The sequence below is a fragment of the Somniosus microcephalus genome, chromosome 29 (genome assembly GCF_052327205.1).
Source record: "Somniosus microcephalus isolate GS21.2 chromosome 29, FLI_Smic_1.0, whole genome shotgun sequence".
Taxonomy (NCBI): domain Eukaryota; kingdom Metazoa; phylum Chordata; class Chondrichthyes; order Squaliformes; family Somniosidae; genus Somniosus; species Somniosus microcephalus.
Window position 1 is genome coordinate 7,075,619 of NC_141015.1, and position 21,922 is coordinate 7,097,540.

General features: G+C 51.9%; 1 long non-coding RNA gene across 1 annotated transcript in view; it reads right to left on the minus strand.

The window, feature by feature from the left end:
* The window catches only part of LOC147098446 (uncharacterized), a 101,195-nt gene that overhangs the window by 26,792 nt on the left and 52,481 nt on the right, over positions 1-21,922 (minus strand). Inside the window, exons 3-4 of the long non-coding RNA XR_015074176.1 lie at positions 12,398-12,452; positions 1,615-1,750 (exon numbers count right to left, since the gene is read on the minus strand). This is a non-coding gene — a long non-coding RNA (uncharacterized LOC147098446). The remainder of the gene's footprint in view (positions 1-1,614; positions 1,751-12,397; positions 12,453-21,922) is intronic.

Consider the following 21,922-nt stretch of genomic DNA (forward strand, 5'->3'; position numbering starts at 1 on the left):
CTTTCCACCATCTACAAGGCACAAGTAAGTAGTGTGATGGAATACTCTCCACTTGCCTGGATGAGTGCAGCGCCAACAACACTCAAGAAGCTCAACACCATCCAGTACAAAGCAGCCCGTTTGATTGGCACCCCATCCACCACCTTAAACATCCAGTCCCTCCGCCACTGGTGTACCGTGGCTGCAGTGTGTACCATCTACAAGATGCACTGCAGCAACTCGCCAAGGCGTCTTCTGCAGCACATCCCAAACCCGCAACCTCTTCCAACTAGAAGGACAAGGGCAGGAGGCGCATGGGAACACCACCACCTGCAAGTCACACACCATCCTGACTTGGAAATATATCGGCCGATCCTTCATCATCACTGGGTCAAAATCCTGGAACTCCGTCCCTAACAGCACTGTGGGAGTACCTTCACCACACGGACTGCAGCGGTTCAAGAAGGCGGCTCACCACCACCTTTCTACTTTACTTTCTTCACTTTGGAGGTTTTCTGAATCACAGCAGGATTGCTGGTGCTTTGGGTGCCTTAGCTTGGACCTCGGGCGGGCAGCAATATGACCAGCAGCAGCTATAGCAGCAGTAGCAGTAGCCTGCCGTTCAGAGACCTGTAGCTGGACAGCAGAGAGGGGAGCAGCAGAGAGGTGCAGCTCGCAGGAGACACTATATGTGACACAGAGCCTACAGGCAGAGGCTCAGTTTCCTTGACGTGTCTGAACAGCAGTGTCTCAGGAGGCGCAGGATGTCACGTCAGATGGCGGTAGACATCTGCAGCCTCCGAGAAGAAGACCCTGCTGGACCTGCTGGACCTGGTCGCCACACGTTACCAGTGGCCGTCAAAGTCACCATCTTTGCCTCCGGATCCTTCCAGGGTGCTACTGGAGGCCAGGGTCTCCCAGTCGGCGACCCACAAATGCATATGGCAGGTGACTGATGGCTTGTTTGTGTGTGAGCTTCGCCTGCGATGATGCCAGTTAGAATGAGCGGGCGCTCAGCTTTGCGGCTATAGCTGGCTTCCCACAGGCGCAGGACGTCATCGACTGCACACACGTGGCAATCCGGGCTCCCCCAGACCACCCAGGAGTATTCGACAACTGCAAGGGCTTCCGTTCCATCAATGTGCAGCTGGTGTGCAACCACAGAGATATTTCTGCAGGTGTGCACAAGATTCCCGGGCAGCTGCCATGATGCTTTCACCCTGCGGCAGTCCAGGCTCCCAGATGTCTTCGGACCTGCAAGCAGACTTGTGTGGTAGCTGCTAAGAAACAAAAGATACCCCTTTTTGAACCCATCAGAAACCCTACCAATGAAACCCAATAACGGTAAAACAACAGCCATATGACCACCAGATGTGTCACCGGGCAAGCAATCAGCATGCTCAAGATGTGCTTCAGAAGGTGCCTGGAGAGATGGGAAGATGCCCTACAATATGCACCAGCCAGGGTCCACAGATTGATCCTAGACTCCGTGTGCTGTTAATACATAGGTGGATCAGATCGGTATCATTTGCTCAACACTTGTCCAATGTATTACTGTATAGTGATTCAATTATCAGTTATTGAACTGTTCATTCAATAGTCATACCAGTAACAGATTGTGTGCAATCACCTCACCTGCCTGCCTCATGCAGAGAGTCTTTCTCTCTTGGTGCGACTGAGGAATGCTCATCGAGTTGACACTCTGCCCCCTGCTGCCCACTGCAGCTTGCAGAGTCTGGGCAATCTTCTCCTGGATCTGTCTCCTGGATTTCTGTAATGGTACAGGAGGGACAGAAATGCACAGTCAACCTGTCATCAGAGAACATAGCAACAACCTCTCACCACTTTAGTGTTCATATCTGCATCACATCAAGACAAAGGGTAAAGCAATGGGATAGAGGGAACTGAGCTGGGCAATAAAGTGGGTTAGATACTGACGGCTAGATGTTCAGTGCCTGAGCGCTAACGAGGCACTGAGGAGCTATTGACCGCCGCCCGCAAAATTCACCTGGTGGTTTGTGGAGTCTGTAACCCCGAGCACCGCAATATCCTGCGCTCGAGATTGCAACGTCTTCCGGCTGCGCATCGCCCCTGTAGCGCCCCAGTCACAAAATTCGTTGCCGCCCCCTGCAGCATCGCTGGGCAAAGACACCGACAGCTATAGGAGGTGTTGACCAGGAGTCCGGGCTCTTCAGGGGTGATACATAAAGGCGTGGTGGGTTAAAAAAATCTGAAATGCTCTTTACGCTTTTGTTGTTTGTTTCGTCACCAGCCATCAATCAGCCCGGCTCTCTGCTGCACTGCATCGGGCTGATCGGGCCGGATCATGAATTCCGTCGGGGACCAGGTAAGTTTTTTCTGTGTAAAACGTGCAGTGATGGCCCTTCACTTTAAGGGAGGGAAGGAGCCTTTGAACGTGGAAGCACTGCTGAAGTCTCCAGCCCGCTCTCCAACATTAGCTCCCTGAATAGGAAGTGGAGAGCTTGATGTAGCACTCCACTTCCCTCTTGGGGCGCTAAACTGAATTTCCTGGTTACTGGCGCTAATTAGAGCCGGGCGTTACAGCGACCCAAAATGGTCCATACCCAAATTTATCGCCAGAGAATTTTCCAAGCAGATTGGGTTCAAATCCAGCCCAAACTGATGCGATGAATCTCTGTTCATTTTAATGGTCCTGGCGAGAAGAGTTCTGAGTTGGCATGGGCAGTCAGCAAACCATTGCCCGGATCCACACAGGGCAGAGGCTCTCTTACAATGTGGGCACGGTCGTACACAGTTGGGGCAAGAGAGGCACCATTCAGAGAACAGCACAGCACAGCCTGGCTATTATAGAGGCACTCCACCAACCCCCTTCATTTGAGATATTCCACCATCCCACGTCACACACCCCAACACCCCGTCACACACCCCAACACCCCGTCACACACCCCAACCCCCCGTCACACACCCCAACCCCCCGTCACACACCCCAACCCCCCGTCACACACCCCAACCCCCCGTCACACACCCCAACCCCCCGTCACACACTCCAACCCCCCTTCACACACCCCAACCCCCCGTCACACACCCCAACACCCCGTCACACACCCCAACACCCCGTCACACACCCCAACCCCCCGTCACACACCCCAACCCCCCGTCACACACCCCAACCCCCCGTCACACACCCCAACCCCCGGTCACACACCCCAACCCCCCGTCACACACCCCAACCCCCCGTCACACACTCCAACCCCCCTTCACACACCCCAACCCCCCGTCACACACTCCAACCCCCCTTCACACACCCCAACCCCCCGTCACACACTCCAACCCCCCTTCACACACCCCAACCCCCCGTCACACACCCCAACACAACGTCACACACCCCAACCCCCCGTCACACACCCCAACCCCCCGTCACACACCCCAACCCCCCGTCACACACCCCAACCCCCCGTCACACACCCCAACATCCCGTCACACACCCAAACACCCCGTCACAAGCCCCAACCCCCCATTGCACACCCCAACACACCGCCGCATGCCCCAACCCCCACCGCACACCCCAACCCGCGGCGCAAGTCCCAAACCCCCGCCGCACGCCCCATCCCCCACCGCATGCCCCATCAAACCCACGAACCCCCGTCACATACCCAAACCCACACTGATAACCCAATGTACCACCCAGTCCCAGAGTGTGAAGGGACAGTGTGATAACATAGAAACATAGAAGATAGGAGCAGGAGTAGGCCATTCGGTCCCTCGAGCCTGCTCCGCTTTTCAATGCGATCATGGCTGATCATCCAAGTTCAGTACCCGGTCCCTGCTTTCTCCGCATACCCCTTGATCCCTTTAGCCGTAAGAAATATATCTAACTCCTTCTTGAATATATTTAATGAATTGGCCTCAACTGCCTTGTGTGGTAGAGAATTCCACAGGTTCACCACTCTCTGGGTGAAGAAATTCCTCCTCAAGTCTGTCCTAAATGGCCTACCCCTTATCCTTAAACTGTGACCCCTGGTTCTGGACTCCACGACCATCGGGAACATCCTTCCTGCATCTAGACTGTCCAGTCCTGCCAGAATTTTATAAGTTTCAATGAGATCCCCTCTCATTCTTCTAAACTCCAGTGAGTACAAGCCCAATCGACCCAATCTCTCCTCATACGTCATTCCTGCCATCCCAGGTATCAGCCTGGTGAATCTTCGCTGAACTCCTTCCATGGCAAGAACGTCCTTCCTCAGATAAGGCGACCAAAACTGCACACAATACTCAAGGTGTGGTCTCACCAAGGCCCTGTATAACTGCAGCAATACATCCTTGTTCCTGTACTCAAACCCTCTCGCTACGAAGGCCAACATGCCATTTGCCTTCTTAACCGCCTGCTGCACCTACATGCTTATCTTCAGCGACTGGTGCACAAGGACACCCAGGTCTCGCTGCACTTCCCCTTCTCCCAATCTATTGCCATTCAGATAATAATCTGCCTTCCTGTTTTTGCCACCAAAGTGGATAACCTCGCATTTATCCACGTTACATTGCATCTGCCATGCTTTTGCCCAATCACCCAACCTGTCCAAATCATGGTGGAGTTTCTCGGCATCCTCCTCACAGCACACACGCCCACCCAGCTTTGTGTCATCTGCAAATTTGGAGATATTACATCTAGTTCCCTTGTCTAGAGCATTAATATATTGTGAATAGTTGGGGCCCAAGGACCAATCCCTGCGGTACCCCACTAGTCACTGCCTGCCACTCGGTAAAAGATGCATTTATTCCAACTCTTTGCTTTCTGTCTGCCAACCAGTTCTCTATCCAAGTCAATACCTTGCCCCCAACCCCATATGCCTTAACTATACACGCTAATTTCTTATGCGGGACCTTATCGAAAGGCTTCTGATAGTCCAAATACACCACATCCACTGGTTCTCCCTTATCTATTTTACCAGTTACATCCTCAAAAAATTCCAGTAGATTAGTCAAGCACGATTTACCTGTTGTAAATCCATGTTGACTTTGTCCAATCCTGTCACTGTTTTCCAAGTGCTCTGCTATTACATCTTTTATAATGGACTCTAGCATTTTCCCCACTACCGATGTCAGGCTCACCGGTCTGTAATTCCCCGTTTTCCCTCTACCACCTTTTTTGAATAGTGGGGTAACAGTAGCTACCCTCCAATCCATTGGTACTGTTCCAGATTCCATCGAATGCTGGAAGATGATCAGCAAGGCATCAACTATTTCCAGGGCCACTTCCTTAAGTACCCTAGGATGTAGATTATCAGGCCCTGGGGATTTATCCGCCTTCAATCCCATCAATTTCCCTAACACCATTTCCCTACAAATACTGATTTCTTTCAGTTCCTCCCTTTCATCAGACCTTATGTTCCCCGACATCTCTGGCAGGTTATTTGTGTCCTCCGTTGTGAAGACAGAACCAAAATATGTATTTAATTGGTCTGCCATTTCTTTGTTCCCCATTATAAATTCCCCTGATTCTGTCTGCAAGGGACCTACGCTTGACTTCACCAATCTTCTTCTCTTCACATATCTATAAAAGCTTTTACAGTCAGTTTTTATGTTCCCCAGCGAGCTTACTCTCATATTCTATTTTCTGTTTCTTAATTATTCCCTTTGTTGAATCTTAAACTGCTCCCAATCCTCAGGTTTACTGCTTTTTCTGGCCAATTTATATGTCCTCTCCTTGGATCTTATGCTATCCCTAATTTCCCTTGTTAGCCACGGTTGAGTCATCTTATTTGTTTTATTTTTATGCGAAACTGGGATGAACAAATTCTGTAGTTAATCCATGCGGTTTTTGAATGTTTGCCATTGCCTATCCACTGTCAACCCTTTGAGTGACATTCCCCAATCAATCCTACCCAACTCACGCCTCAGACCATCGTAGTTTCCTTTATTTAAATTTAGCACCCTAGTCTCTGAGTCAACTACTTCATTCTCCATCTTAATGAAGAATTCGATCATATTATGATTGCTCCGACACAAGAGGCCTCGTATAACAAAATTGCTAATTAATCCTTTCTCATTACATAATACCCAGCCTAAGATGGCCTGATCTCTGGTTGGTTCCTCGACATATTGGTCGCGGAAACCATCCCTTAAACACTCCAGGAATTCCTCCTCCACAGAATTGTTACTGATTTGGTTAGCCCAATCTATATGTAGATTATAGTCACCCATGATGACTGCTGTGCCCTTATTGCACGCTTCTCTAATTTCCCTTTTAATGCCACCCCCAACCTCTGCATTAATGTTTGGAGGTCTATATACCACTCCCACTAACGTTTTCTGCCCCTTGGTATTTCTCAGTTCTACCCATACAGATTCCACATCATCAGAGCTAATATCCTTCCTTACAATTGTGTTAATCCCTTCTTTAACCAGTAATGCTACCCCACCTCCCTTTCCATTTTACCTATCTTTCCTGAATATTGAATACCCCTGGATGTTGATTTCCCAGCATTGGCCACCCTGGAGCCATGTCTCCGTAATCCCAACCAAATCATATTCGTTTACCTCTATTTGTGCAGCTAATTCATCCACCTTATTACGAATGCTCCTCGCATTAAGACACAAAGGCCTAGAAATTCAGTTTAGCCACTTTTGGGGTGGTAAAGTCGGGCGGCCGCTGAAGTTTGCGCCCGGCGCAAAGTCGAGGCCACTTCGCCGATATTCAGTAGCATCGCCCTAAGAGGTTGCTGCTGCGCTAAAACTGGCGATGCACGACTATCTTTAGGCGCTAAGCCGGCGGTGCTGAGTGATACCACCGAGGCCGGGCGCAGCGCAGGTGCAGTGATTTTTTGATTGACGGCAGACACGCTGGCCCCGGCCAGCTCTTAAAGGGGGAAGGGTCGATTTGTTTGCCTGCAACACCCTGGACACTGCAGCCCTCCACCTAGGCCTGAGCACTGCTGCTGCAACTCTTTACCGCCCAGGACAATGCAGAAGGCCCGGGAGAGAGTTCAGCGCTTTAGCGAAGGTGACCTGAGGCTGCTGGTTAGCTCAGTGGAGCGAAGACGCCATGTTTTGTTTCCTGACAGTGGCAAGAAGCTGCTGGCAGGCGTCTACCGCAAAGCCTGGAGGGAGGTCTCCAACAGGGTGACATCCAACAGCGTGGATGCCAGGAATCCTGTACAATGCAGGAAGAAGTTCAACGACCTCACTCGGATTGTCAGGGTGAGTACCCTTTCCAGTGTCCTCCTCATCCTTGCATGTGCACCTCACATTATGGACAAAGGGACCTGAAAGCCCTAATGGCCAGCCCTCATCCAGCAGCTATGGGACTGGCATGAACATCAATTGCACATTCTGCACTTTACACACTGTCCAAGGTATTCGACCATGGGAGGCATTGCAGACAAGATCAGGGCTACACACCGTACTTAGAGGCCGTCCTTTCTCTTGCAGGCCAAGCTGGCTAACAACAAGCGTAGCCAGATTGCGACCGGGGGAGGCCGACCTCAGCTCCAAGAGCTCACCGACCTCGACCAGCGTGTGGAGCACATTATGGGAGGCTGGCTGATTGGCCCCGTTGCCACTGGAGATGCCGGCCCTGTTCTGGGCACCAATGGTAAGGGCATCACCTTTTGGACCTCTCTCGTTCCACTTGCGCATCAGATCAACATCCTTTGCCACTGTCCGACCAATGCGGTGAATGGCACCACTCATGCCTCCCTCTCTGACGCCCTGTCCTCACTCTAAAGCTACTCTTGTGCCTTCCTGCTTTCAGATGGTGACTCGCCAGGTGAGGAGGAGGTCCCTCAAGCTGCCAGTGTCAGCCCCTCGGAAGAGGAGGAGGAGGAGGAAGAGGAAGCCGGCCCATCAGTGGCACCCTCAGCCGCGGCAGCCCATGGCGATGTAGGGGACACAGCTTCCCTGGAGGGGAGCCTGGGGGAAGGGTCGGAGGAGAGTCAAGTTCCGGGGCCCAGCGGCCTGCAGCAACGCGGGAGGGGTGGGGAAGCTCGGCGGCCTTCTCCCCAGAGGGTGAGTGCGGCCTCCAGTCCTGCGATGGTCAGCGCAGAGGAGGTGCGCCTCCTAGAGGAGATGGCCATCGACTCTGAGCGCAGGCAGCCTGAGCTCATGGTGGTAGTGGCACGGATGCCTGACTCCATAGAGTCACTGGCTAAGAGTGTCCAGGAATTCGGGGCAGCACAGGCCAGGAGTCTGCAGGAATTCGGGGCAGCACAGGCAGCTAGTATCCAAATGCTCAGTCGTGCCGTCCAGCCACTGGCTGATCTCATGCGGTCACAGACCAGGGCAACACGGGCACTAACTGCTGCCACACTCGCTGCATCAGGCAGGCATCGCCAGGGCACCCGCCGCGCTGCAGCAGCACAGCGGTCTGTCCTTCAGCAGATTGCTGCGCATGCTGCAGTGCTGGCCCGGGCGAGTGCCACTGTATCAGGCGACTTGCGATCAGCCAGCTTGCCCCCATTCCTGCAGCCGCCACTGCCACTCCACCAGTGCAGCTGCCACGAGCTGCTGGACAGGCTGATGCCGCCCAGCCACAGCTGCAGCAGTCACCAGCCGGCCCCTCGAGGGCCAGAGCTCGTGCAGGCCGACCCCCAAGGGCATCTGCCGTCACGCCATGTGCCCCTCAGGAGCCTTCCCCCAGCCTTGCTGCAGCCACTGGGCTCACATTGAGGAGCAGCAGGGCGGCCAGGGGCCACACAAAGATGCGCAAGGCATCACCCTCGCGGGGCAAAAAGTAGAATGTGTGGGCAGTTGTGTTTGTTTGTTATGAAGGCCGAGGATGTTGTGTTTGGTTTTTATGAAGGCCGAGGATCACGGTCATTTTTGTTTCACTGTTTTGATCATCCTCTCCAGGTTGTGGGAGCCAGTTATGTGTCTGACTGTTTTTTGGGGGATTTTTCTGTTGTTGTTTGTCATGCGGGAAGGGCACAGAGTTTGTGAAATAAACAATTTTCTTTATTCAGATTGTCCATGTTTGAACTTTGAAGTCTTTGTTGCCTTGACCGGCTGAGGGCTTGCGGATCGGCTCCATTCATCTTCTTTCATTGGCACAAGCCATTCCCTGAGAGGGGGCCTAGAACCTATGTTCAATAAGCCGCCGACGGGTGGCCCTTGGACCTTGTGCCTCCCTCCTGTGCTGGTCCTCCTCCTCCTGCTCCTCCTCCTGAGGTGGTGCTCCAATCTGTGGTGGCAGTGCCTGAGTCCTGCGGATAGCCAGGTTGTGCAGCATGCAGCAAACGACCACAAAATGGGAGACTCGCTCCGGAGAATACTGCAGGGCTCCGCCGGAATGATCCAGGCAGCGGAACCGTTGCTTCAGGACGCCGATTGTTTGTTCGATGATGTTCCTGGTCGCTTGATGGCTCTCGTTGTATGCCTCTTCAGCAGGGGTCCTGGGCGCGCGGAGCGGGGTCATGAGCCAGGTACACAAAGGATAGCCTTTGTCCCCGATAAGCCATCCTCGTGGCTGAGGCTGTGCCTGGAACATGTCAGCCACAGTAGTCTGTCGCAGGATGAAGGCATCGTGGCTGCTGCCTGGAAAGCGGGCATTGACAGCTAGGATGAGCTGCCTGTGGTCACACACCAGCTGCACATTCAGCGAATGGTAGCCCTTCCGGTTGCGGTAATCCTTGGCATTCTCCACAGGTGCCCGCAAAGCCATATGCGTGCAGTCAATGGCGCCCTGCACCATGGGGAAGCCCGCTATTCTTCCAAATCCCATTGCACGCTGTTGCTGCTTGTCCAGGGTCATGGGGAAGGAGATGAACTGACGTCTCCTTCTGAAAAGGGCATTGGTCACCTGGTGGATGCAGCAATGCACGGCGAACTGGGAGATGTTAGCAATGTCCCCAGCAGCGGATTGGAAGGAGCCGGTGGCATAGAAGTTGAGAGCCACCGTCACCTTCACTGCCACCGACAGCGATGTCCTGCACCTCAGCTGTGGCTGCAGATCTCTCTGAAGCAGCTGGCAGATCTCTGTGACCACCTCCCTTTGGAATCGCAGCCTCCTAACACACTGCTCGTCAGACATGTTGAGATAGGAGAACTGCTGGCGGTAGACCCTGGGTGGGTAAGGCCTCCCTTGGCGACGCCTGTTGCCACCTCTCCGTCTAGTCAGGGCTCTCTCACGGCGTCTGTGAGCCCTTTGGATGTAATTGTGAAAGCCAGCGTTGACACCCATTGCAGCCCCCATAATATGCTGGCAAACAATGAGATATCAGTGAGGCCAAAAACAATTGCAAAGCTGTGGCCTGAAGCCAGAAGTACCTGTCCTAGTGTTGGGCCAAAGCAGTAAGCTCTCTACCTTGGTCTCTCTCCAAAGATCCGTTTCACAAGAATGAGTGCTGCAAAATGGCAGCCTTTTATCGTGCAGGGGAAGTACCCTTTAATTTGCGCTCCCCGCGGCCCGCATCGGCTGAGCACCGTTCCACTCAACAGTCGCTAGGGCCGCCAGGCGCACAATGGGGCAGCGCGACTGAAGATCCGGTTGGGGGCGCACAAAGGGCGTTGCAGGAGGAAATGACGTCATGATCTGCGTGCGCAAAGACTTTGTGCCGGCGCTAAATGTCTACTGAAGTTGGGGCGAGGCGCAGTTCGCGCTGCGCCCGGGCGCTAAGCGCCTAGCGCTCGACATCTGCTCCTCCTAAGGCACTAACGGCTGGCGCAACCAACTGAATTTCTAGCCCAAAGCCTTCAGGCTTGTTTTTTTAACGCTCTTACACGTATTAGAATTATTGGCCTAGAAATTGGGTTTTGGCTTAGCCAGGGCTTTAGCGCCGGAAATTAGTGCCGGCGCTAAGTCCCCTGCGTGCGCCAAAATTTCAGTGGCGCCGCGCCCAAACGGCTGCCGGCGCTACTGAAGGGTCTTGCGCCTGGAAAAGGGCGCTAACTGCCGTTTCGCGCCGCAATTCCAGCGCTGCGGCACCCGATGCGGTGCGGCAGGCTGGGGAAGTGCAGGCCTCCTCCTTCCGTTAAGGAGGAGCTGCCTGCACCCGGCCGCGGCCCGCGCAAATCTGCTTAAAAATGAGCCCGGCACCTCGGACAAGTGCCGGGCTTGCATCTGTTCCGGGGGGCGGTGGGGAGAGAAGTCCGGGGAGGGAGCTGCGGGCAGGCGGCCGGCGGGAAAGCGGCCGGCCGCCGCGGGGCCTTTAATGCGCCGGCGCTAACTGCAGTAAGGCACCTCTGACAAAACGCTGGTTGCAGCTGCCACAGGCGAGGCGGCCGCAACTCAATTTCGGAGTTCGGGCGGGTTACCACGGCAACCGGGACGCTGCGCACACCGATGACGTCATCGGTGCCGGCACAGCGCTACCGGAGCAACGCCGATTTAGGGCCCCAGGGAATTTCACTACTGGCCATAACTCCGGCGCAAGGCCCTCTAGCGCCTCAAATGAGGCGCTAAGGCTACTGAATTTTCAGCCGATTATTTACTGTGGCCATGTTTGATTTAAACTGTTGCGGCTGAAAATTCAACCGCAACAGTTTAAATCAAACATGGCCACAGGGGACTTAGCACCGGCACTAATTTCTGGCGCTAAAGCCCTGGCTAAGCCAAAACCCAATTTCTAGGCCTTGATTTCTCTGACTGCCACTTTGGTTTATCTCCTTCCTATCTTTTGCTTCTATTCTTGTTTCCCTTTCCTCTGTCCCCTTGCTCAGGTTCCCAACTCACTGCCATTTTAGTTTCAACCCTCCCTCAGAGCACCAGCAAACACTCCCCCTAGGACATTGCTCCAGGCCCTGCCCAGGTGCAAACCGTCCGGTTTGAACTGGTCCCAACTGCTCCAGAACCGGTTCCAATGTCCCAGGAATTTTAATCCCTCCCCCTTGCGGCATTCCTCTAGCCACGTATTCATGTGAAATATCCTTCTATTTCTACAAACACACTGTACCCAGTCCCAGAGTGTGAAAGGACAGTGTGATAACCCACTGTACCAGTCCCAGAGTGTGAAAGGACAGTGGGATAACCCATCTACCAGACAGTGTCAGAGTGTGAAAATACATTGTGATTAACCACTGTACACAGCCCCATAGTGCGAAAGGACAGTCTGATAACCCACTGTACCCAGTCCCAGAGTGTGAAAGGACAGTGTGATAACCCACTGTACCCAGTCCCTGAGCGCGAGTGGACAGTGTGATAACCCAATGTAGCACCCAGTCCCAGAGTGTGAAAGGACAGTGTGATAACCCAATGTAGCACCCAGTCCCAGAGTGTGAAAGGACAGTGTGATGACCCACTGTACCCAGTCCCAGAGTGTGAAAGGACAGTGTGATAACCCACTGTACCCAGTCCCAGAGTGTGAAAGGACAGTGTGATAACCCACTGCACCCAGTCCCAGAGTGTGAAAGGACAGTGTGATAGCCAGTATTCATTTTATGTTAGTAATGTAACTGTTCAAGCCCTGCTGTGTTCTGCCCAGACCTCTTCCTCTTGTCGACCTACCTGTCACAGTTGACTTGATAGGAAAGCTCCGTTGTTTATCTGGTACTTTGGAGGACTGGAAGAAAGATAGAAAACGGTTCAGTTGGGGCAGTATCAAATTCGCACTGAATTGTGCTGTCGACTGCCTGTGTGTCATCAGTAAAAATCCCCCAGGATCGAAAAATCTGTCACATGAGTTTTGAATCGGCGAAGAATTTTCACAGCGACCTTCCGGAAACTGCTGCATCCCACAGCACACTGAGCGCCCGTGGAGCTCATTGGTTACTGGCATCAAGCAGTAGTCTCACACATCGGCTCACCATCTTCCAACCTCGGGAAGTTCACTTAAAATTTGACCTAATCACTGGTTTTCCTTTGCTGCAGGACAGGGAAATGTGAGCGAAGGGCGCAGGGGTCGTGCCTGATGCCACATTGTCTGTGAACTATGGTGTGGAGATGCCGGTGTTGGACTGGGGTGGACAAATGTAAGAAGTCACACAACACCAGGTTTTTGTCCAACAGTTTTATTTGAAATCACAAGCTTTCGGAGCGTTGCTCCTTCGTCAGGTGAAGTGGAGAGATGCATAAAGACACAGATTATATAGTCAGAGAATAATGTCAGATGATTACAGGTAATTTTTCTAACTGCCATTTATCAAACCTCGGCAGAGAGATAATCACAGCAATCAAAGGTGTGAATGGTGTCCAAACAGGTTAGTCAGGAAAACATTACATCAATGAAAAATGCGGTGGGGTCACAAGGGGTCAAATGTTGCAGATGCTGGTGTCTGTATGAAAAACAAAAAACAGACAAAAAAACATTTTTTTTTTTTGGCTGGAAATCACAGCATGTCCGGCCGCATCTGTGTAGAGAGAACCAGCCAATGACTATTCGAGTCTGGATGACCCTACGTCAGGTGGGCTTACATGTAGCGTGACATGAACCCAAGATCCCGGTTGAGGCCGTCCTCATGAGTGCGGAACTTGGCTATCAGTTTCTGCTCGACGATTTTGCATTGTCGTGTGTCTCGAAGGCCGCCTTGGAGAATGCTTACCCGAAGATCGGAGGCTGAATGTCCTTGACTGCTGAAGTGTTCCCCGACTGGGAGGGAACTCTCCTGCCTGGCGATTGTTGCGCGGTGTCCGTTCATCTGTTGTCACAGTGTCTGCATGGTCTTGCCGATGTACCATGCTCCGGGGCATCCTTTCCTGCAACGTATGAGGTAGACAACGTTGGCCGAGTCACATGAGTATGTACCATGTACCTGGTGGGTGGTGTCCTCACATGTGATGATGGTATCTGTGTTGATGATCTGGCATGTCTTGCAGAGGTTGCCGTGGCAGGGTTGTGTGGTGTCGTGGTCGCTGTTCTCCTGAAAGCTGGGTAATTTGCTGCGAACGATGGTCTGTTTGAGGTTAGGTGGCTGTTTGAAGGCGAGTAGTGGAGGCGTGGGGATGGCCTTATTGAGGTGTTCATCGTCATCGACGACATGTTGAAGGCTGCGAAGAACCTGGCATAGTTTCTCCACTCCGGGGAAGTACAGGACAACGAAGGGTACTCTGTTGGTTATGTCCCGTGTTTGTCTTCTGCGGAGGTCTATGCGATTTTTTGCTGTGGCCCATCGGAACTGTCGATCGACGAGTCGAGCATCATATCCCGTTCTTACAGGGGTGTCTTTCAGCATCTGTAGGTGTCCATCGCATTCCTCCTCGTCTGAGCAGATCCTGTGTATTCGCAGGTCTTGTCCATAGGGGATGGCTTCTTTAACGTCGTTAGGGTGGAAGCTGGAGAAGTGGAGCATCCTGAGGTTGTCCGTGGGCTTGCGGTAGAGTGAAGTGCTGAGGTGTCTGTCTTTGATGGAGATTCGTGTGTCCAATAATGAAACTGATTCTGAGGAGCAGTCCATGGTGAGTTTGATGGTGGGATGGAACTTGTTGATGTTATCGTGTAATCTTTTCAGTGATTCTTCACCGTGGGTCCATAGGAAGAAAATTTCATCGATGTATCTGGTGTATAGCATTGGTTGGAGGTCCTGTGCAGCGAAGAAGTCTTGCTCGAACTTGTGCATGAAGATGTTGGCGTATTGGGGTGCAATTTGGTCCCCATGGCTGTTCCATGTGTTTGGGTAAAGAACTGGATGTCGAAGGTGAAGACATTGTGGTCAACGATGAAGTGGATGAGTTGTAGGATGGCGCCTGGAGATTGGCTGTTGTTGGTGTTGAGTACTGAGGCTGCCGCAGCGATGCCGTCATCGTGCGGGATACTGGTGTAGAGTGCCGAGACGTCCATCGTGGCGAGGAGTGCTCCTGGTTCAACTGGTCCGTGAGTGCTGAGTTTCTGTAAGAAGTCTGTAGTGTCGCGACAGAAGCTGGGGGTTCCCTGTACGATGGGTTTCAGGATGCCCTCGACGTATCCAGAGAGGTTCTCACACAGGGTTCCGTTGCCTGATACGATAGGTGTGTTGGTGTGTTGGCTTTGTTTATCTTTGGGAGGCAGTAGAAGTCTCCCACGCGGTGAGTACGTGGGATGAGAGCACGTAGGATGCTTTGAAGGTCTGGATCGAATGTCTTGATCAGTCTGTTGAGTTGGCGGGTGTGTTCTGTGGTCGGATCTGCGGGTAACTGTCTGTAGTGTTCCTGGTTGTCCAGTTGTCGGTATGCTTCTTTGCAATAGTCCGTTCTGTTCTGTATGACGATGGCTCCTCCTTTGTCTGCTGGTTTGATGACGATGTTGCGGTTGGTCTTGAGAGCGTGGATGGCATTGCGTTGTGCTCGGGTGACATTCTGGACTGTCTTGGGAGTGCGGCTAATAAATCTGGCGTTGATGCATCTCCTGACAGCTTGAGCATACATGTCAAGCTTAGGGCAGCGACCCTCCGGAGGGGTCCAATTTGACTCTTTCTTCTTTGGTTGCTGCACTGCAGACCCCTCTGTCTGCTGTTCCTGATCATTGGTTGTCTCATTGGGTTTGCCGCTGACACCTTGGGATTTGTGGAAGAATTCCCAGAGCCTCATTCTCCAGAAGAATTCCTCTGTGTCTGCCGCGAGACCGATGGGGTCCATTTTGGTGGTGGGGCAGAAATTGAGCCCTCGGCTGAGAACTTCAATTTCGTCTGGTTGAAGGGTGTGGTTGGACAAGTTGATGATGGACCCACGGTGAAGAATCATTGAAAAGACTACACGATAACATCAACAAGTTCCATCCCACCATCAAACTCACCATGGACTACTCCTCAGAATCGGTTTCATTCTTGGACACACGAATCTCCATCAAAGACAGACACCTCAGCACTTCACTCTACCGCAAGCCCATGGACAACCTCAGGATGCTCCACTTCTCCAGCTTCCACCCTAACCACGTTAAAGAAGCCATCCCCTATGGACAAGCCCTGCGAATACACAGGATCTGCTCAGACGAGGAGGAACGCGGTGGACAGCTACAGATGCTGAAAGACACCCTCGTGAGAATGGGATATGATGCTCAACTCGTCGATCGACAGTTCCGACGGGCCACAGCTTAAAATCGCATAGACCTCCTCAGAAGACAAACACTGGACATAACCAACAGTGTACCCTTCGTCGTCCAGTACTTCCCCGGAGCGGAGAAACTATGCCATGTTCTTCACAGCCTTCAACATGTCATCGATGATGACGAACACCTCGCTAAGGCCATCCCCACGCCTCCACTACTCGCCTTCAAACAGCCGCCTAACCTCAAACAGACCATCGTTCACAGCAAATTACCCAGCTTTCAGGAGAACAGCGACCACGACACCACACAACCCTGCCACGGCAACCTCCGCAAGACATGCCAGATCATCAACACAGATACCATCATCACACTTGAGGACACCACCCACCAGGTACATGGTACATACTCATGTGAATCGGCAAACGTTGTCTACCTCATACATTGCAGGAAAGGATTCCCCGGAGCATGGTACATCGGCAAGACCATGCAGACACTGCGACAACGGAAGAACGGACACCGCACAACAATCGCCAGGCAGGAGTGTTCCCTCCCAGCAGTCAAGGACATTCAGCCTCCGATCTTCGGGTAAGCATTCACAGAAATCACAGAAACCCCACAGTGCAGATAGAGGCCATTTCGGCCCATCGAGCCTGCACTGACACATATCCCACCCGATCCCCGTAACCCCTACACCAACACATGTCCCACCCTATCCCTGTAACCCCACGTATTTAATCCCCCTAACACTAAGGGTCAATTTATCACAGCCAATCAACCTAACCCGCACATCTTTGGACTGTGGGAGGAAACCGGAGCACCCGGAGAAAACCCACGCAAACACGGGGAGAATGTGCAAACTCCACACAGACAGTCGCCCGAGGCCGGATTCGAACCCGGGTCTCTGGCGCTGTGAGGCATTCTCCAAGGTGGCCTTCGAGACACACGACAACGCAAATTCGTAGCGCAGAAACTGATAGCCAAGTTCCGCACTCATGAGGACGGCCTCAACCGGGGTCTTGGGTTCATGTCATGCTACATGTAACCCCACCTGACGTAGGGTCATCCAGGCTCGAGTCGTCGATGGCTGGTTCTCTCTACACAGATGCGGCCGGACCTGCTGTGATTTCCAGCAAAAAATATGTTTTTTTGTCTGTTTTTTGTTTTTCATACAGACCCCAGCATCTGCAACATTTGACCCCTTGTGACCCCACCTCATTGTTCTTTGATGTAATGTTTTCCTGACTGACCTGTTTGGACACCATTCACACCTTTGATTGCTGTGATTATCTCTCTGCCGAGGTGTGATAAATGGCAGTTAGAAAGATTACCTGTAATCATCTGGCATTATTCTCTGACTATATAAGCTGTGTCTATATGCATCTCTCCACTTCACCTGACGAAGGAGCAGCGCTCCGAAAGCATGTGATTTCAATAAAACTGTCGGACTATAACCTGGTGTTGTGTGAGCTATGTGTTTGACTGGCTGATATTCTGTGCACTGTTCTTATACTTGTTAACCTGTTTCTTTTATCCTTCTACACAGGAATTGGTCAGTCACCTGTTGACCAGTATATTGAAATAGTGCAACACGAAAAGCAAAATGCTGCATATGCTGGAACTCTGAAATAAACAGAAAATCCTGGCAACGTTCAGCAGGCCAAGCAGCTGGAATGTAGAGCAGAGGGTCAGGTTAATCGAGCTGAACCAATAACCCTCTCACCACAGAGAATGCCTAGACTGCTGACTCACACTTGGACACTGTTCAACATGGACTCACACTCAGACACGGATCTCCTTGGACTCTCACACTGAAACTGCTCACCATGTATTCACATTCAGACACTGATCACCCTGGATTCGCACTCAGACACTGATCACTATGGACACACACTGAGACACTGATCACCATGGACAAACTCAGACACGGATCTCCTCGGACTCTCACACTGAAACTGCTCACCATGCACTCACATTCAGACACTGTTCATCATGGACTCACACTCAGACATTGATCACCATGGCCTCCCACTCAGACACTGCTCACCATGGAAACACACTCAAACACTGATCACCATGGAAACACACTCAAACACTGATCACCATGGACTCATGCTCAGGCACTGCTCACCATGGACGCACACTCAGAAACTGCTCACCATGGACACACATTCAAACACTGACCACCATGGACTCACTCTCGGACATTGATCAACATGGACTCAAACTCAGACCCTGATCACCATGGTCTCACAATCACTCAGAAACTGATCACCATGGAGACACACTTGGACACTGTTCACCGTGTACTCACACTCGGACACTGCTCACCATGAACACACACTCAGACACTGATCACCATGGACTCACACTCGGACAATGATCACCAGGGGCTCACACTCAGACACTGCACACCATAGACCCACACTCGCACACTGCTCACCATGGACACACACTCAGACACTGATCACAATGGACCCACATTCAGGCACTGATCACCATGGACTCACTCTCGGACACTGCTCACCATGGACACACACTCAGACACTGATCACCATGGACTCACTCTCGGACACTGGTCACCATGGGCTCACTCTCGGGCACTGATCACCATGGATACACACTCCGACACTGATCACCATGGACTCAAACCCTGAAACTGATCACCATGGGCACGCTTACTCAGAAACTGAGCACAATGCACACATTCTCTCAGACACTGATCACGATGGAGACATACTCGGACACTGCTCACCATGGACTCACAGTCAGACAATGATCACCATGGACACACACTCAGATACTTCTCACCATAGACTCACAATCAGAAACTGATCACAATGGACACTCTCAGACACTGATCACCATGGACACACTCACTCAGACACTGGTCACCATCGGCTCACACTCGGACACAGATCACCATGGACTCGCACTCACACACTGATCAGCATGGACTCACATTCAGACTCTGATCAGCATGGACTCGCAATCGGACACTGCTCACCATGGATTCACACTCGGACAAGGATCACCATGGACTCACTTTCAGATACTGATCCCCATCGACAAACACTCCGAAATTGATCAACTTAGATGCACACTCAGACACTGATCAGCATGGACTCGCACTCCGACACTGATCACCATGGACTCACACTCAGAAACTGATCAACATGGAGACTCACTCAGACAATGGTCGCCATGGTCTCACACTCTGACACTGATCACCAAGGATTCACGCTCAGACACTGCTCACTAGTGGTTTACACCCAGACGCTGATCACCATGGACTCGCACTCAGACACTGCTGACCATGGACTCACACTCAGACACTGCTCACCATGGACTCACACTCAGACACTGCTCACCATGGACACACACTCAGACACTGATTACCTTGGGCTCACACACAGACACTGATCACCAAGGACTCACACACAGGCACTGATCACCATGGACTCACACTCGGAAACTGATCACCATGGACTCACACTCAGACACTGCTCCACATGGACTCACACTTGGACACTTCTCACCATGGACTCACACGCAGATACTGCTCACCCTGGACTCGCAATCAGACACTGATTACCTTGGGCTCACATTCAGGCACTGATCACCATTGACTCACACTCGGACACTGATCTCCATAGACTCAAACTCGTACACTGATCACCATGGACTCACACTCCAAAACTGATCACCATGAGGGACAGATACTCAGCCACTGATCACCATGGACTCGCACTCAGACAATGATCACCATGGGCTCAAACTCTGACACTGATCACCATGGACTCACACTCAGACACTGCTCACCATGGACTCACATTCAAAAACTGCTCACCATGGACTCACTTTCAGACACTGCTCAGCATCGATTCACTCTTGGACACTGATCCCCATGGGCACACATTCAGACACTGATCACCTTGGACACACTCTCAGACAGTGATCACTTTAGACACACTCACTCGGATACTGATCGGCATGGACTCGCACTCCGACACTGATCACCGTGGTCTCACACTCAGACACTGACCCCATGGACTCACACTGAGACACTGATCTCCATGGACTCACTCTCAGACACTTTTCAGCATGGACTCACATTCAGGCGCTGCTCACCATGGATTCACACTCAGACACTGCTCACCATGGACTCACACTCTGACACTGATCACCATGGACTCACACTCTGACACTGCTCACCATGGACTCACACTCAGACACTTATCACCATAGACTTTCACTCTGACACTGATCACCATGGACTCACACTCAGACACTGATCATCTTGGTCACAAATTCAGACACTGCTCACCATGGACTCACACGCCGACACTGCTCACCATTGATTCACACTCAGAAACTGATCACCAATGGACTCACACTCACACAATGATCAGCATGGACTCACATTCAGCCACTGCTCACCATGGACTCACACTCAGACACTGATCACCGTGGTCTCACACTCACACAATGATCAGCATGGACTCACATTCAGCCACTGCTCACCATGGACTCACACTCAGACACTAATCAGCATGTACACACACTGACTCAGGCACTGATCACCATGGACTCACACTCAGCCACTGATCACCATGGACTCGCACTCAGACAATGATCACCATGAGGAACACACACTCAGATACTGATCATCATGGACTCACACTCTGACACTGATCACCATGGACTCACACACCGACACTGCTCACCATTGATTCACATTCAAAAACTGCTCACCATGGACTCACTTTCAGACACTGCTCAGCATCGACTCACTCTTGGACACTGATCCCCATGGGCACACATTCAGACACTGATCACCTTGGACACACTCTCAGACAGTGATCACTTTAGACACACTCACTCGGATACTGATCGGCATGGACTCGCACTCCGACACTGATCACCGTGGTCTCACACTCAGACACTGACCCCATGGACTCACACTGAGACACTGATCTCCATGGACTCACTCTCAGACACTTTTCAGCATGGACTCACATTCAGGCGCTGCTCACCATGGATTCACACTCAGACACTGCTCACCATGGACTCACACTCTGACACTGATCACCATGGACTCACACTCTGACACTGATCACCATGGACTCACACTAAGACACTGCTCACCATGGACTCACACTCAGACACTGCTCACCATGGACTCACACTCTGACACTGATCACCATGGACTCACACTCTGACACTGATCACCATGGACTCACACTAAGACACTGCTCACCATGGACTCACACGCAGATACTGCTCACCCTGGACTCGCAATCAGACACTGATTACCTTGGGCTCACACTCAGAAACTGATCACCATGGACTCACACTCAGGCACTGATCACCATTGACTCACAGTCGGACACTGATCACCATGGACTCACACTCCAAAACTGATCACCATGAGGCACAGATACTCAGCCACTGATCACCATGTACTCACACTCGGACACTGATCACCGTGGACTCACACTCACACAATGATCAGCATGGACTCACATTCAGCCACTGCTCACCATGGACTCACACTCAGACACTAATCAGCATGTACACACACTGACTCAGGCACTGATCACCATGGACTCACACTCAGCCACTGATCACCATGGACTCGCACTCAGACACTGATCACCGTGGACTCACACTCATGCACTGATCAGCATGGACACTCACTCAGAAACTGCTCACCATGAACTCACACTTGGACACAGATCACCATAGACTCACACTCGGACACTGATCACTGTGGACTCACACTCTGACACTGATCACCAATGGACTCACACACTGATCAGCATGGACTCACATTCAGGCACTGCTCACCATGGACTCACACTCAGACAATGATCACCATGAGGGACACACACTCAGATACTGATCACCATGGACTCACACTCAGACACTAATCAGCATGTACACACACTGACTCAGGCACTGATCACCATGGACTCACACTCAGACACTGATCACCATGGACTCGCACTCAGACAATGATCACCATGAGGGACACACACTCAGATACTGATCACCATGGAATCACACTCTGATGC